The sequence below is a fragment of the Numida meleagris genome, chromosome 13 (assembly GCF_002078875.1).
Source record: "Numida meleagris isolate 19003 breed g44 Domestic line chromosome 13, NumMel1.0, whole genome shotgun sequence".
Taxonomy (NCBI): Eukaryota; Metazoa; Chordata; class Aves; order Galliformes; family Numididae; genus Numida; species Numida meleagris.
Genome location: NC_034421.1, coordinates 8529063 through 8546804, shown reverse-complemented (window position 1 = coordinate 8546804; position 17742 = coordinate 8529063). Strand labels below are relative to the sequence as shown.

The following is a 17742-nucleotide window of genomic DNA, read 5'->3' as shown; positions in this document are numbered from 1 at the left end:
AGATAGACTCAGTTTGAGGCATCTCTTGCATCATTGGCTTGCTTTTTCCTTGCCTGTTTCCCCACTTATGGGTGCTAGCAAATGAAAAGTCCTTGTTTCTGATCCCAGTGAACTCTAAGGGGTCATGAATTAATAGTGAAGGCTATCAGGCTGGCAGCTTAGTTGATGCATTGCTGTTTGAACTTGCTTGTTTGATGCTGGCACGCGTGAAGGCAGGAGAGCAGTGTCCCTGCAGGCAGCTGCCCTCGCCTGAAGCTTGCTGACATGCTCAGCCTGCATTACTTTCTATTCTGTATTTTTCTCAAATGGCTCACACTAGTGCTGCCAATGGATTGCCCTGACTTCTCCCCCCAGCCCTCCAGCATCTCATTCATCCGTATCACACTAGTGCTGCCCTGTGCAACAGTGCCTGTCATCTCCACCACCTTGGTACAATCGCTTGGTCAAGGCAAAGTCCTGCTGGGAACAGGCTGTGTAGACCAGGATGGAGGGGTGAGGGACCCTGCTGGACTTGCTTGCGTTATTGGTGCTCTCTGGTAGTATGTTATTTTCTAGGGTAACGTTGTGTCTTGGAATAGCCCAGAAACATCTGATTCTCTGCAAAAGAGGGAAAAACTGTAGATTCTATGTGCTCTGAAGCTACTCTAAAGTAAATCTGCTAACTGCAGAAAATGATTATTGAAAGTATCTAGAAATTATGAGTCTCTTGTGTTGTTTTGACTCAATGTATCTTGGGTGTGCCGGGCCTGGTTCAGCCTGAAGGGCACTTGTATGCAGCTGAACTGGCATCAGTTCAAAATGTCATCACAACTGAGATCTTCTCCCTCTTGCTCTGTCTTATAAGAACGTAGTTGCTCAAGATTGGTTATAAGCTGACTGAAATTTTATGTCAAGTTTCCCTGGGAGGAAAGTTCCCTTGGAGTGGGTGGAAAGGAGCACTCTTGTGTAGGATCAATCAAAACTGTGTTTTAATTTCTGATTTGCTATCATAGGATATACTCCCATGCCTAACTAAACGCTTCCAAGTGGGAAGTAACATTAAGACAAAATGTGGATTTCGCCATAATGATTTTTTTTTTCCTTCATTCCTTCTACTTTTCATTCCTCCTTCCTTCTGAAGTTCTGGCAAAGTCCCTGGGATCTTGCCAAGTATTTAGCAAGAAAATGGTTTGGTTATAGTGTTTTACTGACAGATCACTCACTGATTATTCTTTGGAGTCAACAGCCAGTTCTACTCAAGCTGTTTGTGCATATTTGTAATGATGGTTTTATGAACCCAAAACAATTGCAGAGTCCTGCTGGTTTGGTGCAACAGTGTTTTACGTTTGTTTTGCATAGACATAAAGAATTGAACTGTTTCTTTTGATGTGTGCCAGAACTACCCTCTGAGGTTTTATAGCAGGGCTGATTCTTCAGTGCAGGAGCTGCCTGGGACTTGCTGGCATGTAGGGCTCTCTGTACCTAACTGAGAGAGCAACTGAGTCATCAGTGCTGCTTTGTGAGCTGGTTTTGAACAGCTCTATCCCAAGCTCTCATGATGATCAGATAGATGCAATAGATGTAACATCAGGCAGAAGTGTATTTATCCAGCTGAAATGGCTTTCTCTTTCTGTGGATGGGATGCAAATAAGGCCTTGGGCAGTAAGAGCTGTAGGTTCAGCCCTCAGTACTGATTGGGTTTGGTTGATATCTAATTGCTTGAATGAGTGACACTGACTTTAGGCCCAGGACCCACCGGATGAGTTCTTGGTCCTCGATCCCAGCTCCCTAGAGACGTCTGCCTCTCGCTGGCTGAGCAGTGGGAATAAAGTGGCCTTTCCTCCCTGCCCCAGGACTGCTAGTTGGGCTCTGCCTAGTGAGCTTCCCCAGAGAGGGCAGAGCTCCCACCCCGCTCCCTGCCTGCAGGTATGTCACCAGGCAGACCTCTGTGGACTCCTTGCAGGAGAGCACTTCGCAAGATCTGCCCTGGTTTTAAGGTAATGCTGCAAAGTGGTATTGTTGAAAAACAAAAATGCAAAGAAATGAATAAATGTATGTATATATTTAACAAGCAGAATTAAACTTTCTTTTTTCTTTCGCTTTCTAACATGTCTCCTGTCAATCTATGTGTTGCCAGTCCCACTTGGAAACTCAGTTCCAACTGTTCATATAAATGTAGTTGTTTGATGTAGTTATTTAAGAGGAAAACATTGAAGTAGCCTCTGCATTGAGAGCTGTACTGTTCTGTGTCCAGTACACCTACGCTCTGCTGGAGCAAGATAAGCAGAGCAGCCCTTTCAAGCTACCCAGCGAGCTCAGCCGGTCAGCTCAGGGGCTGCTTCGCCAGCAGAAGCTCGTGCTCGTCCTGCTGAGCCTTGCGTCTCTCATCCCAGCTTGTTTTCTCTCTTCTGACTATAAATAAATTACCTTCTACTCTTTCTCTCCCACTTTGGGGGGGGGGGGGAGGAAGGGAGAAAGAAAGGATAAGAGTTGAGAACTGCCGTGTATGTGAATGCAGTTTTTAAGCAGAGGTTTTTCTGGGAGGCTGCAGTTTGTACAGCCGTGCTGTTCTGCTGGCTTCTGCCAGCACTGTGCTCCCAGCAGCCCACCTGCGTATGGGGCAGTTCTTCCTCCAAGAAAAGCTTTGGTTCTTATCCAAATGTGCATGAGGGTCATGGCAGTTGCCTTTGCGTGGCTGAGTCCTGTCCTGCTGCAGCTGAATCCTAACGCAACAGGTTGGGAAAGTTGTCTAGCTTTCTGTTGTTACTGAGTGCCACTTTTGGCTTGGTTATTACTTGGCTGCAGCGATACTGCTGCTTGATTTGTATGGCCTCTATCCTTCTTGCTTCTCTGCAGCTTGAGTACAGCCATTACAAAAGCCATCTGCAGCTTCTGCCTTTATTCCTTAAGTTTCTAGGCTGGCAGATTGTGTGGACAAAAAAAAGCGCCTTCGTCTCTCTAAATTAAGCAATAACACATCAGCTTCCAATCACATTCCTCGTGATCACGCTTTCATAAAATCCCTGTTTCCATAGCTAAGCATGATAGATATTTCTCAGCTTTACGGATTGAGCCTGAAAGAAGTCTCTGTGCCGTGAGCCCTGAGCGAGTATTTCCAGCAGCTGCGCACCTGTCTTTGCCTCTCAGCATGCAGCAGTTCTGCTCAGCCATTTGTTGCTGAGTGTAAAACACCACAGATTGCTGTGTGTGATAGGACTGGAGCCGACGTGCCGCTGGCTGAGCGGGGTACTTGCTCTCGTGCGCTCCTATTTGGTATGAGTTTGGGATCATTGCACTTCAGAAGTCTCATTTTAGAGGGTTTTATCTTGTCACAGTAAAAAGAAATAACTTGATTCTGTTCAGTTACAGATCTCTCTCCTTTTTCTTTTGACCTCCTGGTTTATTATCGTTTTCTTGTTTGGCCTAATTAAAGTGCTGTGTGTAGCAGCTTGTTAGTCTTAACTGTGTTCCTGCATTGCTGCGGGTGGTGCATCTTCGCTGATCACTTTAGCAGCATCAGTGGCCCTTGGCAAATCATTTGTAGCAAACCACCGGTCTGACTGCACCCTGCCTCCTTCTTTGGTTTCTGAATTGTCTGTGGCAGGATTGTTGCTTTCTCAACCTTGTTTCTTGTAATAATTTCTCAACTCCTTCCTACAAATAATTTTTGGGCTGGGGTTTGCTCACACATGGTTCCCCGCAACTCCAGCGTGGGGTCACCTGTGGCACGTGTCCTCAGACACTTGTGGCTGCCTCCATCAGCTCCGTGTCCCCAGGGCCAGCTGGCCCCTAACTGCCCCAAGGAGGCATTTCTTGTGCTGCAGGGGATTAAGTCGCTGTGTAAATGAAGACGAAATGCTTTGTTCCCTCTGCACAATGCTCTAATGAAAAAATATCCTGGCTATTTTCTGTTCTTTCCTCAAAAATTGATGTGTTGGTGAATTCTAAGCAAGTGGTGACAGGTGACTAATTTATTTTTGTCAGCTTAGCAACAAAGGCGACCCTTTGTCACCATGTTCATTTGTTACGGCAGTGTGTTGGCTGACATTGAGACTCATTTGAGTTTTTAATATATCTTACCGATACAGCATCATAACTGTGCAACTCCATCCCTTTTTCTTCTAAAATTAATTCATTTCTATTTTCTCCTGTTATTTCGTGAATCTTTTACGTCTCCTGGCATGTGTATGCCATTTTCCTAAAGTATTTCTACTAGCCTAACTGCAGTTCTGAGGCTCATCAGATCATTACTGCTTTCTGCCTCTTTTTACAATTCGAAGTACAAAGGGAAATAGGAGAGAGACTGACAATTTTTTTATTTTTATATTTTTCTGGAAGACACAATGTGCCACTGCCAGAAATGATCAGGAGTGACATGCCAGCAAACTCCTGAATGTGTCAGTTAGCAAATACTGTCAAAGTCAGTAAAAGCCTGGAGCAGTGACAGTGCAGAGCCCTGTGCCATCCTGTCTGGGCTGGTGTAGACTAAGGCAGTCTGGGCAGCGTGGTAGGGAGCACGGGGCTCAGCATAGGTAGTTCCCCATCATCACCCACCTCTGGGGTCACAGCTGTGGTCATGGAGGGGATCCCTGGGGGTGCAGCCAGCTCTGCTCTTAGAGGGACTGGAAAGCAGGTATCTTGTGCACCCCCCATGTAGCTCACTGATCCCTAGGTGTGAGACAAAGTCATTCTCTTGGCCACTGAAGTGAAGGTGCTTCCCATGGTGGCTCTTGCTGCTCACAGTGTGGGTTGGTAGTGGCCCACCCCACCGGTCTTTGCATTGACGCTGATGTTAAGCTCTGCTGCTGCTCCAGATGGGCATGCTCTGCTGGTGGCTGAAGTGAGCTGTGCTGAACCTGCTCCAAAGCTGCTGGGTGTCCCTTGTGTTGGAAATGGGAGCTTGCTGTGCTGTCTCCTGGTGCCTATGTAACACGTTTGGCCAACGATCTGCTCGTTCTGCATTTGACAGGATCACTTATTAGCATTGCTTGTCACTGCCTGGCAGGAGCTTATGGTTGTAATATGGGAAAAGCCAGGGGACTTGGCAGGCATCACATTGTGCTTATCTGTGTATATTCTGAGCATGTTAATGTGAACAAGCATAGACGTGGTCTTGGAGGATACTTGTTGAGTGTTTTCCTTGCACACCGTTTTTCAGCAAAAAAGATTCTGAAACAACTTGGGCAATTCTACGTCCTTTAACCTTCGTGCAGTTAAAAGCTGCTGGATCTCTTATGTTCAGGAAAGTTGCTGGGAATTCTTTCCTCAAATGCTACCAGCACTCATGCTGAAATGTGTTTTTTATGGCACATTTCTGTCCCCTTCAGCTTCAGCAGAGCATTGAATAGTTCACGGATGGCGCCGTCGCAATTATCTGTCCGCCGTGCATTCCTCTTAGCAAACCCCGTGTTAACCATACATCATTATTAGACTGACTTCATGTCACTAATTGACACAGAATGAAATTCAGAGCGGGAAACAGAAAGGCTTTAGCAATCACTATGAACAGACTGCAAATTAGTGTTACTGCTGTAAAGGTTAACTGAAATTGAAAACTGTTCTCTTGCTACCATGTAAGCCAAACGCTTCATTTTTGGGGGGAAATAGCCATGATTGGCGTCTAAAGAGTAGTGGAAGTTAGAGAGAGGAGAGCTCCTCACCATGAGGAAATCTTGTAGCAGCGTATAACAGCTATAAAGTGACTTTGGGCATGCTAAGGAATGTGTGCTGGTCGGGTGAGACCCTCGTCCTTCTGATTGGGATTTCCTTTCTTCAGTGCTGTGTGTGTCTATTTGGTGTCTGCCCAAAAAGGTACAAGGAGCTGGACAAGCCATGCATCTGACATCAGGAACATCAGTTTCTAACTTTAAGCCAAAGATTTCTGTGAGTGAGAAAAATACGACCCACGTCTTGTCTTTAAGAAACTTGTCTAAAGGACCATGTCCCTTTTCCCGACACTCATCTTGTATTAAGTGTTTACTGTGAACATTAGAATTGTGTTAGACGTTTTGATTTAGCATGAGCAGATAGTGTTTGGTACTGAAAGCTGGCCAGAGCTAAATATCTGCGTCATTCAGACTTTCTTGTGTGATAATATGATAATCTTTCTCTCTATTTTGATCTTTGAAACTGTTATTTCCCTTAGTAGGAGTCTACAGCAATCAAGGAAATCAAGGAGTTAGTTGTTTTTTTTTGCAGAAACAGTAACAATTAGGAAAGATTTCCTGTACTTGCTTATTGAATATGTACCGTAGGGATTTTTTTTTCCAGAGCCCCTCTGTCCTCTTGCCCCCACTCTTCCTGCAGTAATGACTCATCTGCACCCAACACACTGCCAGGTTGCAGCTACAGGGTGTGTTCCCCTGTGGCACGAGGGGCTGTTCTGGTGACATGCACATGGAGTCAATAATGCCTGGTAATGTATTGCTTACTAGGATGCATGAAGATGCCAGAGGATGTCCAGACTCACTCTTCTGCTCATAAGGATGTTCAGACAGAATTAGAAAAGCTGAGTGGACAGTTCATTAATGACTTTGTATGGTATTATGGAAGCAGAGAAGCGTTGTGCAAATGGTTCATTAGTTTTGCTAGAAATGAGCCATAGAATAGAAAATGAACTGTTGGTGACTAAAACAGTTTGACCAGGAGAAGCATACGTACAAAAAGCCCTTTTCACCTTATATGAAAAGGTACATGCTTTAGAACACGCAGCCTGCTGCCTCGAACCTGGGACTTCTTCCTTCTGCAGGCTCCTTGCCTCTCCATCGGCTGATGTGACATAGCAGGAGCTCTTCAGAGGTTTGACCCCATCTTGTGAAATGAACCAAATCTGCTTTGCTCATCAACAAATTACACTGCTACAGGAAGAGGGTATGAGTCTTGAGGCAATGGAAAGTCCTGCTTTTTTTTTTCCTTCCTTTCTTCAGAAAATGATAAGTGAAAGTCAGGATAGGGTCTGAATTCCTTTCGGGTTAAATCCCTGCTTCTCTCATGGTCTTCAGTACCAAGCTTCCTGAGGCATTGAGCTCAGCATGAAGGTGGCCAAACTCTGTTATCCTTTAACTTAATAATAAAATACTCTTTGTTTCCAATTTTAAATAGAAAATAAATTCTGCATCCCTTACAGAAAAGATAAGAAATACATTATTTTCTTCCCAGCCCACTGGGCAGCTGTCGTGTCCAAGAATGGAGTGAGGATGGTGATTCCTAGCTTGGGTGTGCGTGCATGGTAAGTAATGTGTAGGCTCTTCTGCCAGCCAAAATGAGAATCGAGTCAGTTTCACTTATGGTTTTCTGGTTTTGTCTTCCTTAATGTGCATGACATCACAGCAATGAAATAATTTCTCAGTTTTAAAGATAATTCATAGGCAGATTCTCCTTAGCTGAGGCATTTTTTTGTGTGCAAGTGTCTGTCTTTACTGTAATCAGACAGCTTGACTCTGAAGAGCTGTATTTCATCTAATATGATTTCATACTATGTCTTGCTATCGTAGGCTGTGTTGTGTGCTGCATCTGTGCAATTTTCCTAGTAGAAAATGTGAAAATAATATAAATATTCAGTGATGAATTTAGACATACTCCAAAATACTGCTACTGAATTTCAAAACTGTGAAATGAACAATTTCCTGGGTCTGATGTTTCTTTGACACTCGGAACATGTGTTTTGTTTTTTTTCAATTCTAAATGAAAATACCCTTTTCCAGTGTCAGCATCTCCCTGGTTTGGGAAGCAGTGGCCAGGTCCAGCCTGAGCACCTTGTGGCTGTGGGGGAGGATCCTTGTCCTGATGACATTGCCCTAACATCGCCATTCCAGTGCATGTCTGAAATCCAGCGGGATGCTGATCCTGAGCTGTTTTTAGCCATGGGGAAGTTGTAACATGTTGATGGCTCTTAATGTGACAGGGTTTAGCTTTGCAGTTTGGAGCAGCAACCTCCATGAAGGGCTCTTGTTGAGGAGTGAAAGACTCAGCAATCTAAAACCACTGTGTGTTGGTACTACTGAATAATGCAGTGGACCCAAGTGGTGGAGAAGTTGAATTTTCAGAAACTCGGAGTACTTAGAAAAGGGATTAGGGCATGGAGGGTACTTCACCTTCCTTGGGGCTGGCATCTGTGGCTTTACAGCTGGGCTGCTGATGTTGAGGGTGTCACTAGGGGGGAATAATGGGCTGACAGTGCCCGGGGAGATGAGAGGGATCTTAAATAGCTATGAAGAGGTACGATAACAACACTTACACTGGCCCACTTTCAGTGTCTTGCAACGCTTCCTTTTATTGTTTCACTGAATTCCTTCTGGTGGTAATTTAGAGCTTCTTTCTAGAAACCCAGTGTTTGCATCGCAACCATTCATTCCTCCCCAGTGTTGTGATTTACAAGGTAGCTGCATGTGTACTCTTTACTAATAGCAGACTTGTTTCTAGCACAGTGTACAACTCTTTGCAAAGAGCTGTACAGTAAAAAAAACTCTGTCACTGCTTTTTGGGTGGTAAATGCATTTACCCCATTCCCTTCCCCAAAGAGCAGGGAGCAAGGATTATGTGCTCCACCGGGTGTGCGTGCTGAAAGCACATGGGAAGGAAATGAGTAGGTATACAAAATGCTACACATTAGAGCCAGTGAGTCTCTCCTGACTAAATAAAAGGATAAACCAAGTCCTGGAGTCACGAGGAGAAACGTGCCATTAAGGCAAAATTATTTTCCCAAGCAGAGGAATGGGATGGAGTTGATTCATACAAGTCACCTGTAGGTAGCTTTCAAGCTGTCATCCTGCACATTAATTAAAGCTTGCCAAGTTGCTTTGCACACGCTGCTGTAAAACACTCCATAATTAATCTGACAATTCATAAAGAATTTGCATGACCAATACCTGGCTGCATGTTCTCAGACATGGTTGGTGGAGAGGTATGGAAGAGGAAGGTGGCAGCTGCAGCCAGGCTGGTGAGATCGGGTGTGTGCCATCAGTTACTGGAAGGACCGGGCACTGGTTAGCGTGTGGCAGGAGAGCCCCAGGGGAAAGCCTGCAGCATTGGGAATAACCCCCCTCCAGCAGAGTGAGGCACTGCTACCTATGAGAACAACTAGGAAGAGCAAGGGATATTGAGGATGGCGGGGGGATTAAAAGATAAAAATAAACCATTTGTGAAAATTAAACGTTCTGCTATCAATGAAAGATTCCTGCCTAAACACTCATGCCCTTGTGCACCAGCTGCTGAATATCTGGCTGTGCCGGTGCTGTTGCTGTGGTTTGGACCTAGAGCCTCTGTCCAGGGTTCAGTGGTGCTCCTCCAGTATAGTGAAAACTATCCAGGCAAGGGAATTGTGGCCTCTGTAAATAACTTCAGTTGTATTGCAGCTGCTGTTAGAAACTGTAGTTATGGACCCAAATGCAACGTGACACTCTGGAAACAGCCAGAAGCCAGCAGTGCCCCAGGGGGGCTCCCAGCATCTCTGCCCTCCCACCAGGCAACTGCAGGCACAACAATAACATTGACTGCCTGTGGCCTTAAAAAAAACCAAATGAAAATAAAATGCATTTTAGTTTGGGTGCAGTTTTGTACTGAGAGACATTTTTAACTAAGGGGTGAAATGTGTTGTCCTTCAGAAGATGGTTTTGTTTACCTCAATCAGTGCTAAAATATTCATTAAAGACATCAGAACTGCTTTTGTATTATGCAAAGAAACTTTGTATTTAGTGTTGTCTGTATGTGTTTGGCATATGAATGCATAATGTTCTTAATTCTCAGGCACTGCAAATAGTTGTTTTTGAAGAGGATCCCAATGACTTTCTGAAATGTATATTTGATTTGGGGAAAAAAAAAAACCCTCAAGATTGTGCCAGCCCTGTGGATAACTTCTGTATCAATGACAGTGGGCGAAATCTCTCCTCCCAGGGCTTTTCAGAATAGGTGAAGTGATTTAAACAGAAAATGTGAGATGGAGAAAAGAAAACCAAACCCGGTAACCTTTGCACTCATTCTCTGCTGTTGCTTTCTCACACGAAGGGCTTCCATGCTGGGCCAGTTCTCCCTAAACGCGCTCTGAAGGAAATCCACCGGTGGCAGTCTTCCAATACAGAGCGCTGCCGTGCTGGTGGCATTAGTCACGTTTTCCACTGAAGCAAATGAAAAATGTTCTGCAAATTTCATAGGAATAGTTTGTAACTTTCAGCTTAAGAAGCAAGGGAATTCCAAATTAAAACCAGCTTTGAGCGTGTGTTAGTAAATGAGATCGTGAGGGTGCCTCTAGCCCTCTGCTTGTATCTGCTGGAGGTATGTTGCTTCTTGAAACCTTCATAGTAAAAAATACCTGATCCATAATTCACCAGTTGATTATTATTTTTTAATGGACTATCATGAAGTTTTAAGAAGTTTGCATCAGTTTAGTTGTCAGGAAATGAAAGCAAGATTCATGAATAAATAAAAACAAATCAAGCATAGATAGAGATGAATTTGCTTTCTTTAACAAAGCTACAGTCAAGTACAGAGTAACTATGCGTAACCAACTCTTGATAGTCTGCTTTCGTTTGCTGTACCAAAGAGCAACACCCTTGGAACTTAGAACAGCAGTGAAGAACTTCTGAAAGAGTTGTAAGGAGAGGTGACTCGTACCCACTTAATAGGGCCATTTTAAATAACAATATTTTTTTTCTTTGAATTATTCTATTCCAGTTCTCTGATTAAAGTCTTTTTGTTCTTATAGTAGGGACTTAATTATTAATAGCATTCTTGAGATGAAACAGTGGTAAATTTCTAACTATTTTTATTCATCGAGTAGCTTGAGTGCATTCTTCTGCTTTTTGTCATATTCTACAGGGCTACATGCAGATGAGCACTTTCCTATTCCCCTGACTACTATAACTCAGTGTGATGACTTTAAATAATGGGAAGACATAAAAATGGTGGAGTTAAGCAAATTCAAGTGGAAATAATGTGAAAAATATTATTCAAAGTAGATACAGATCTTAGTTTTGATTTCACCTGTCCATTACCGCATTAAAAAAAATGTTCCTTTTATGGTCTAAATCAACAAAATATAAAACTCCTGAAGGGAAGTGCCCTCTCTATTGCCTGGGAATAAGTCAGTGCTGCTCCTGTCCATATATCTTGCTAAACAAAATATCATTTAATACATCTGTTATGTGAGAATGTTTAAACGTACCTGATGGCATTTAATTTTCATTTCTACGGAGTGAATTCATGAAGTTATGACTCTGAGGTTAGTGGGAATGAGCAATCAGGAAGAGTGCCTTGTAACTGGTGGTTGGCAGAAGGCAGGCTGGTGGTCCTTCGTGCACCAACACGTGTGCTGTGTGTTACTGAGGGACAAAGTCATCAATTCCTTGCTGCAAGTCTGTGTGCATCTTCCATTCTCAGGTCATTTGAGGGGAGTAAACCCCATATGCACAGAAGGGGCTCCTTCATGTATGGAGTTTATTCTGGCTTTTTATGTAGGGACAAACAGAGCTTAAGCTGCCACAGCAGCTTGATTATAGGTCTAGATGGACCTCTCTCATCTTCCATATCTATGTAGGCTGCTGCAAAAGTGATGCATCCTATTTATTTCCATGGGAACTACAACAGATACAAAGAGCACTGTAACACTATTTGACAGAGCAAACTCTCAGCTATGGAATACTATTTTTCAACTTAGTCACCACCACTAGCTATGTTGTTTTGCCAGTGAGTGCCCCTCTGCTGCCATCTGTGACATGACAACAACCTGGAATGGGATATGGGTGGGAAGGTTCAACCTTTACTGTGGTTATACCAACACCTGCGTCTGATGTTGTGGGCCATCATAATAAAAGGCATTACTTTTGGAGCAGCCCTCGTATACTTGGCATATACTCTCTGTACAGTTCTGTGGTCATTCTGCTGTGTGGTAAGCTATATTGTAAGATGTACTTGCTCCTGGCTGAGTGACTGCACACACATGTGCACTGCTGAGATCGTGAGACCTCAACCCCCAGTGGCAGAAATGACAGAAGATGCTCCTATGGGAAAGGAGCACTGCGTGCCCCACAAGTGCTGCTTAATACAAGTAGTACAGTTGTGCCAGATTAGAAGGTCTTTTGTTCAGCACCCCACATAAATCGGAAGGCAAGGCTGAATAGCTGTGATTTATGTTCTGCGTTACTGTGTGCCTGAGGTTTTTTTGCTGGAGAGAAGAGTGGCCAAACCAGGTGATGCATCCAGAAAGAATTCTGTGCTAACTGCTGGACCCAGGTCAGATGCATCCCTGAGCACATCACCTGCTGGAGCTGGGAGTGTGGCGATGGCAGTAGATTTGGTAACTGGGAGGGATCCTGGTCTTACCGTTCCGCCAGTGGTTTGCTTGGTAACTGAAGAATGTCATAGCTTGATCTTTAAGACCATCAAAAATTCCTGTTTTTGTTGCTTGGGATGGACCTTTTACTGGAGTCTTCCCAAAAGAAGTGAAATTGCTAAGTAGCAATAACTGATCCTCACCTGAGTTGTCTGTACTCATTGCCCAGCTCTGTATTGCCAGTACGTAGTGACTCGTTGGAAAAAGAAATACATTTACAAGATGTGGAGCGATGATCTATATGCTTCTGCTGTAACCCATCCTTTCACTACTTCTTTTATTGCTTAAATTAAGCTTTAGGTTCACAGTGGCTCATAATCCCATGACACTGCCAATGTCTAATGCTTAACCAGAGCTATCTTAACTTTTTTTTTGTGACAAATACAATACTGTACGTTTTTGTTCTCACAATGCAAGTACAAGTTTTGGCTGAGATGTTCAGAGTGGAAGTGACATCTGTGTCTTTAGTGGATGAGCAAGGAGAGGAATTGGTTACATGTTTTTCTAGGTTCTTCATTTCTCAAGCTCTGCTTCTTAAACATCAGGTGAACTCACGTCTCTTTGAAGATCCTTTTCTTTAGATTTCAGCGTGCTGCTGTGCCGTGCCTTTTCTTTATCTCCCAGCTCCATCAGAGCCATGTGATGAAGCAGCAGCACCTTCTGTCATAGCTGCGTACATTGTCAAAAGAAACTCTTTTTTGTTGTGCCTCAGTAGAAGGTTCCTGCACTTCACAATCCTGGATCTGAAGCTTTTTTTTTAATCAGGTCTCAAAATTGCCGGGCTTTCTTGGCCAACAGCAGTGTTATTTACAGCCTTCCTGCCTCCAGGGTAGAAGATAAAATGTTCTTTTTAGACGAAATATTTTTATTTCAAACCAGGAGACTTAATGAGCTTGATATTTCTATAATCAAACTGGGAGAAACTGTTTTGTTCTGTACCTGCCTTGAGTTTCTTGTATGAGAAGGAAGACAATTAAAATGCCTCATTTTAAAATAAGGCTGAGAAAAGACGTGGCAAAGGACTCTGGGGCCTTTTTCTTCTCTGTAGGGCTCCAGCTTGCTGATCTGCAACTCTGCAGTTGTCCTGAAACCAGGAATGCTGAAGGACCCTCAGAAAGGGAGGTGATGCAAGTCAGGACCGCTTTCTAGCTCGTGAGGTCTCTGTGCTGTACCCTGCCTGCTGGCCACTTCTAGTGACAGGTGAGGAGAGCTCTAAGCTAAGAAGAAATTTCTTAGGATGTAGATATAAAAGTGTTAAATAAAAACTTTTTACTTAAAAGGAAAAAAAAATAAACCACCACAAAGGAGGCTGGTAGAAGGAAACTATCTTTAGTCTTCCTAGAATTTCTGATAGAATAAGCAGGGAGATTATTAATTGGTGTTTTGGGAGAAGTAATAAAACTCCAGTGACCAAAATTAATTCTTTATCTCTTTGGCAACAGAAACAGGAGACTACAGAGGTTGTATTGGGAAAAAATGTCCATGTTCTCCAAATGGAAGTGGCTTCCAAGTGCAGGGATGTCTGCCAGTTCCTGTACCCAAGTTTCCAGCAGATATTTTGCTCTTCAGTCTGAACTTCAAGGACTGAGGTAACGTCATTTAGGAATAAAGTACATGTGTGGTATGTTCAGAAGAAGCCTGAACATGCTGACATCAAGAGCTTTTTCACCAAGCAGGGATGTTTGCTGATCTTAGTATTCTACGGAGCTATTACAGCATACCCTCTGCACTGCTCTATAAGGGAGGATTACGTTTTTATGGCTTATGATGAGGGGTTTTCCCACAGGTGTTCCCACCCAGCACGCACATGCTCTTGTACAGAGTGCAGTGTGCTACGGCAGCCTTTGATCTGGTTGTTTGCTGCCTTCTGTCCTGGAGGTAACAGCTCTTCCATACAGCTAGGGTTATACAAAAGTAATATGCTTTAGATGTCTTCAGTCAGAAAGATGTGAGATACTATGCTTTGAATATTACCGAGATACCAGTTTGGAAGATGGAGTACTCTTTCCTCCAGGCAAATATTCAGCTGAAGGATTTTCTGTGGCTGAAGTGATGGGTGATGCAAAGGGAAAAATATCCTTCCAACTCTTTCTCCAGTTACTTGAAAGAGAAGGGTAGAGAATACTTGTAAATGCTCCGAGAAGAGAGGTTTGAGGGACAGCTATTCTTTAATAGAAAAGTGAAGTGTAAATCACAGAAGGATGAGAACCTGCTGCTGCTGTTCCCCCCTGGTTCCCCTCCCAGTGGGAGGGCTGTTCACGTCAATTCTCTCCTCTTTCTCAGCTTTGGGTTCTGTGGAACTGTTTTCTGCGTCAATTGAAAATGAGACATCTGTAATGTGGAGACATCCTGGCAGACAGGTTGTCAGAAAATGCATATGATGCTCTTGTAATGATGTTTTCTAGTGGCTGCAGCTTTTGTCAAATGAGTACAGAAATCCATCTGTGGTAATATTCCATAAAGACATGTACATGGCTAAAGCACCGGGTAGTGCAGCACATGGGCTGAATTGGCTTTGAGCTGAGCATTCAGTTTATCTGTTTTGGCAGAAAAAGATGAATTTCTGGTATTGCTTATCTTCTTGAGATAGCTGTTTCCTAGGCCATCCTTCCTTATCTTTTATGAGCCCGAGGATTACTGGGAGAAAGTGCTTGCTTCAGTTTGCCCTCTGTTGCTTGATACTGCTTTGGGTTCTGGTTCTGTGTGTTGCATGTTGGTTCCCATCGCCTTTGTATCCTCAGTAGTGCAGTTTTTTTTTCTCATTATGTAAGATGTTCATGATGCACTCTGCAATCTGGATGAGTCCTTCTCGTGTCTACTGTTGCCATATGTCTAATGGCCAATAAGCAGTATGCAGCTTGTTACCTCAGTGGAGAGCCAGAGCCTTGCTGCTGTTGGTGGAGCCACAGTGATTTATGTTAGCTGAGTCTGGAGCATCATTACAAGTTTTTGGTTTGCTTAATGCATTTCCCTAAAACTGAGCTGCTGGGTCTGCAGAGGATTGGCATGATTTTTGGGGTGGTGTTTGGGCAACTGGATCAGCAGGAAGTGCTTCTGGTCAGTCTGTAGCTCTGGCTTTCCTTTGTTAACTGTCACTGTAGCCTGGCGCCAACCCTACAGATCTTGTAGGGAGGTGAAGAGAATGAAACTGCAATGCTAGAATAATGAGAAATAGAAGGCAGGACCTAAGCTCGCACCCTGAAGGTCTTTTCAGCTATCATTCGTTCACTAAGGCAACCCCTGGTAATCTCCTAAAAGAATATATTTCTGCTTCTCAACTGAAAATGCATTTAATATGATCTCTTTATGACATCTGTCTATTACAGAGTTATTATTACGGAGCACTGAAGTTCTCTTGCATAGATATGTTATTTTCACCATCTGACTGCTCTAATCTGTCTGATTTACTATCTGGTTATTTTACTTTACCGTTAGATCCCAAATTAATTAACACTGCAGTAGTGCTGGCTCATTAGCAATATTCATCTGGATCATCCCACACAGAAGTATATCATCAACATAAGACACGGATTTTCTTTTTCTTTTTATCACACCGTTTGCTCATCCTTCCTCTCAGTGACTTTGTTTTACTCCTTAACGCTGAGAGAGCCCACTTAGCTGTCTCACTTGCTGTGTACTCTCCATCATCAGTTCCCATATGCTTTGTTCTGCTGTTTGCACAGGGCAGTATGTTGTGCTGTTGTATCTTCCCTGAGCTTTCTGCCTTTGCTAGTAGTATGCAAAGCAGCATTCGTGGTGTCACTGCGGGAATCATTTGATTTATTTCCATGCAAGAGAGATGCATCTCATTCAGTTCTCCTGCTTTGGCAATAACTAGGTATCAATATATCAATTGTCAGGTCAAGCCTCCTAAATAACATCTGGCTGAGGCTGCTGGTTTTTTATTTGTTAATAAAGCAATTCTTCCTTGTATCATCCTGCAAAGTGCTATTACTCAGAGATTGTGTTTTCTTTGCGCTGTGGCTCTGAGTCTCATTTCAAAACAAGCCTCTAAGCCTCAGTTGTGATAGGATTGTCTGTCAGAGCTGGTGTATATCAAACACTGCCTCACTCCTCTGCAAACCATTAACCTACATGGTGCATTACAGTGCTGTGTCTCAGGCTTCAAGAGCCTCATGGCTGTGTGTTGTTATCTGAGGGAGCTAAAACTGGAGCTGGGCACTAGATACCACCTGAAGACTTTGAAGAATGTATCTTTTTAAATGTTTTTGAAGTTTCTATCTATGTAAGGTTACCTGTTGTGAATGAGCAGGAGATTTAATTAAATTTCATGGTCCTGGTTTTTGTTTGTAATTGCTTTACAGTCACGCGTTCCCCATTTCTTGAGTCTGTGGAAAGGCAAAGCTCGACCACGCATAGAGGAGGTGAAATGATTTGTGCGGTTACACGGATGTTGGACAGCAGGTAGCTTAACCCACCTTTCTGCACACATCTGATCACAGCAGGTGAAATTCTCAGTCAGGAGGTCAGTGCTGTTTAGTGCTGCTGGTGGTGTGTGGGCACTGCAGTGCTGATGTCCTGGCTACGTGGTGTCTCTGTTAGTGATGCCGCTGAGCAGTGACAACTGGGAGTGTAACATTTGATTATAGCATTATAAAACCACAACCAAATTCCATGATAAGCGCTCCAGCTTTCTGGGCAGAGGTCAAAAGAGGGCATCTGAAAGCCAGCTATTCCAAATAAATATGAGTCCTTAGACCAAACCCACTAATTCTAGCTCCCTATTCATATTTAGGACGCAGACATGTATGATATAGGCATGACAACTTGAAGGGCATGTAAAGCAAACAGAGTTGAATCATGTTGGTTTTCTATAGGATGCAAGTGTGGCTTAGTTAATTACTGTGATTGGATGCGATACTTTGAAAGTCTTGAATTTGGATTACAACTTTCAGTTTCAGGGCCTTTTCCAAGAGATTGCCCTCTTTTCCCAAGTAAAACTGGAGGAATTGCTCTGCTCATGTAGCTCAGCAAAGGAGACATGAGACCATTTACTTCCTCAGGTTAATTCTTGCTTGGATCAAGTCACCTGCTGTAGGGAACGAGAGCTGAATAAAGAGCATAGTAATTTCTCTTTGGTGTGGTCTCAAGGAGCTAAAAGGTATAAGCAGCACTTTTCCCCATTGCATGATCAGACATGTATCTGAAGGGCTGGGAAATACCCATCCCCTGTGGCTGGTTAGATGTTTCTCTCACTTGGCTGGAGGTTTTGGGAAAGCCTGAAGGATGGGTGGCCAAGTCCTGCCTACGGATCCTACAACATTGCCAGTGTTTTAGAATTCATCATATCTGTCACATAGGAGTCAAAAAGAAAGTATGAAAATCTTCCCAAATACATTTGACATTGTCAGCATGTTGTCATCTTCTTGACCTTTTGTTTCACTCATGTTTCTTGTGTTACAAGCAGCAGCCAAATT

The 17742-nt window shown here is 43.5% G+C and overlaps 1 long non-coding RNA gene across 10 annotated transcripts in view; it reads left to right on the top strand.

Annotated features, from left to right (window-relative positions):
• The window catches only part of LOC110406088, a 160363-nt gene that overhangs the window by 65681 nt on the left and 76940 nt on the right, over positions 1-17742 (top strand). For 5 of the 10 annotated variants that reach the window (XR_002443264.1, XR_002443268.1, XR_002443269.1 and 2 more), the window contains 2 exons: positions 13353-13504; positions 13747-13893. The exons of 3 other annotated variants lie outside the window; for them this stretch is intronic. This is a non-coding gene — a long non-coding RNA (uncharacterized LOC110406088). Of the gene's footprint in view, positions 1-7137; positions 7208-13352; positions 13505-13746; positions 13894-17742 lie in introns of all 10 variants that reach the window. 2 more of the 10 variants (XR_002443261.1, XR_002443267.1) reach the window with 2 other exon arrangements.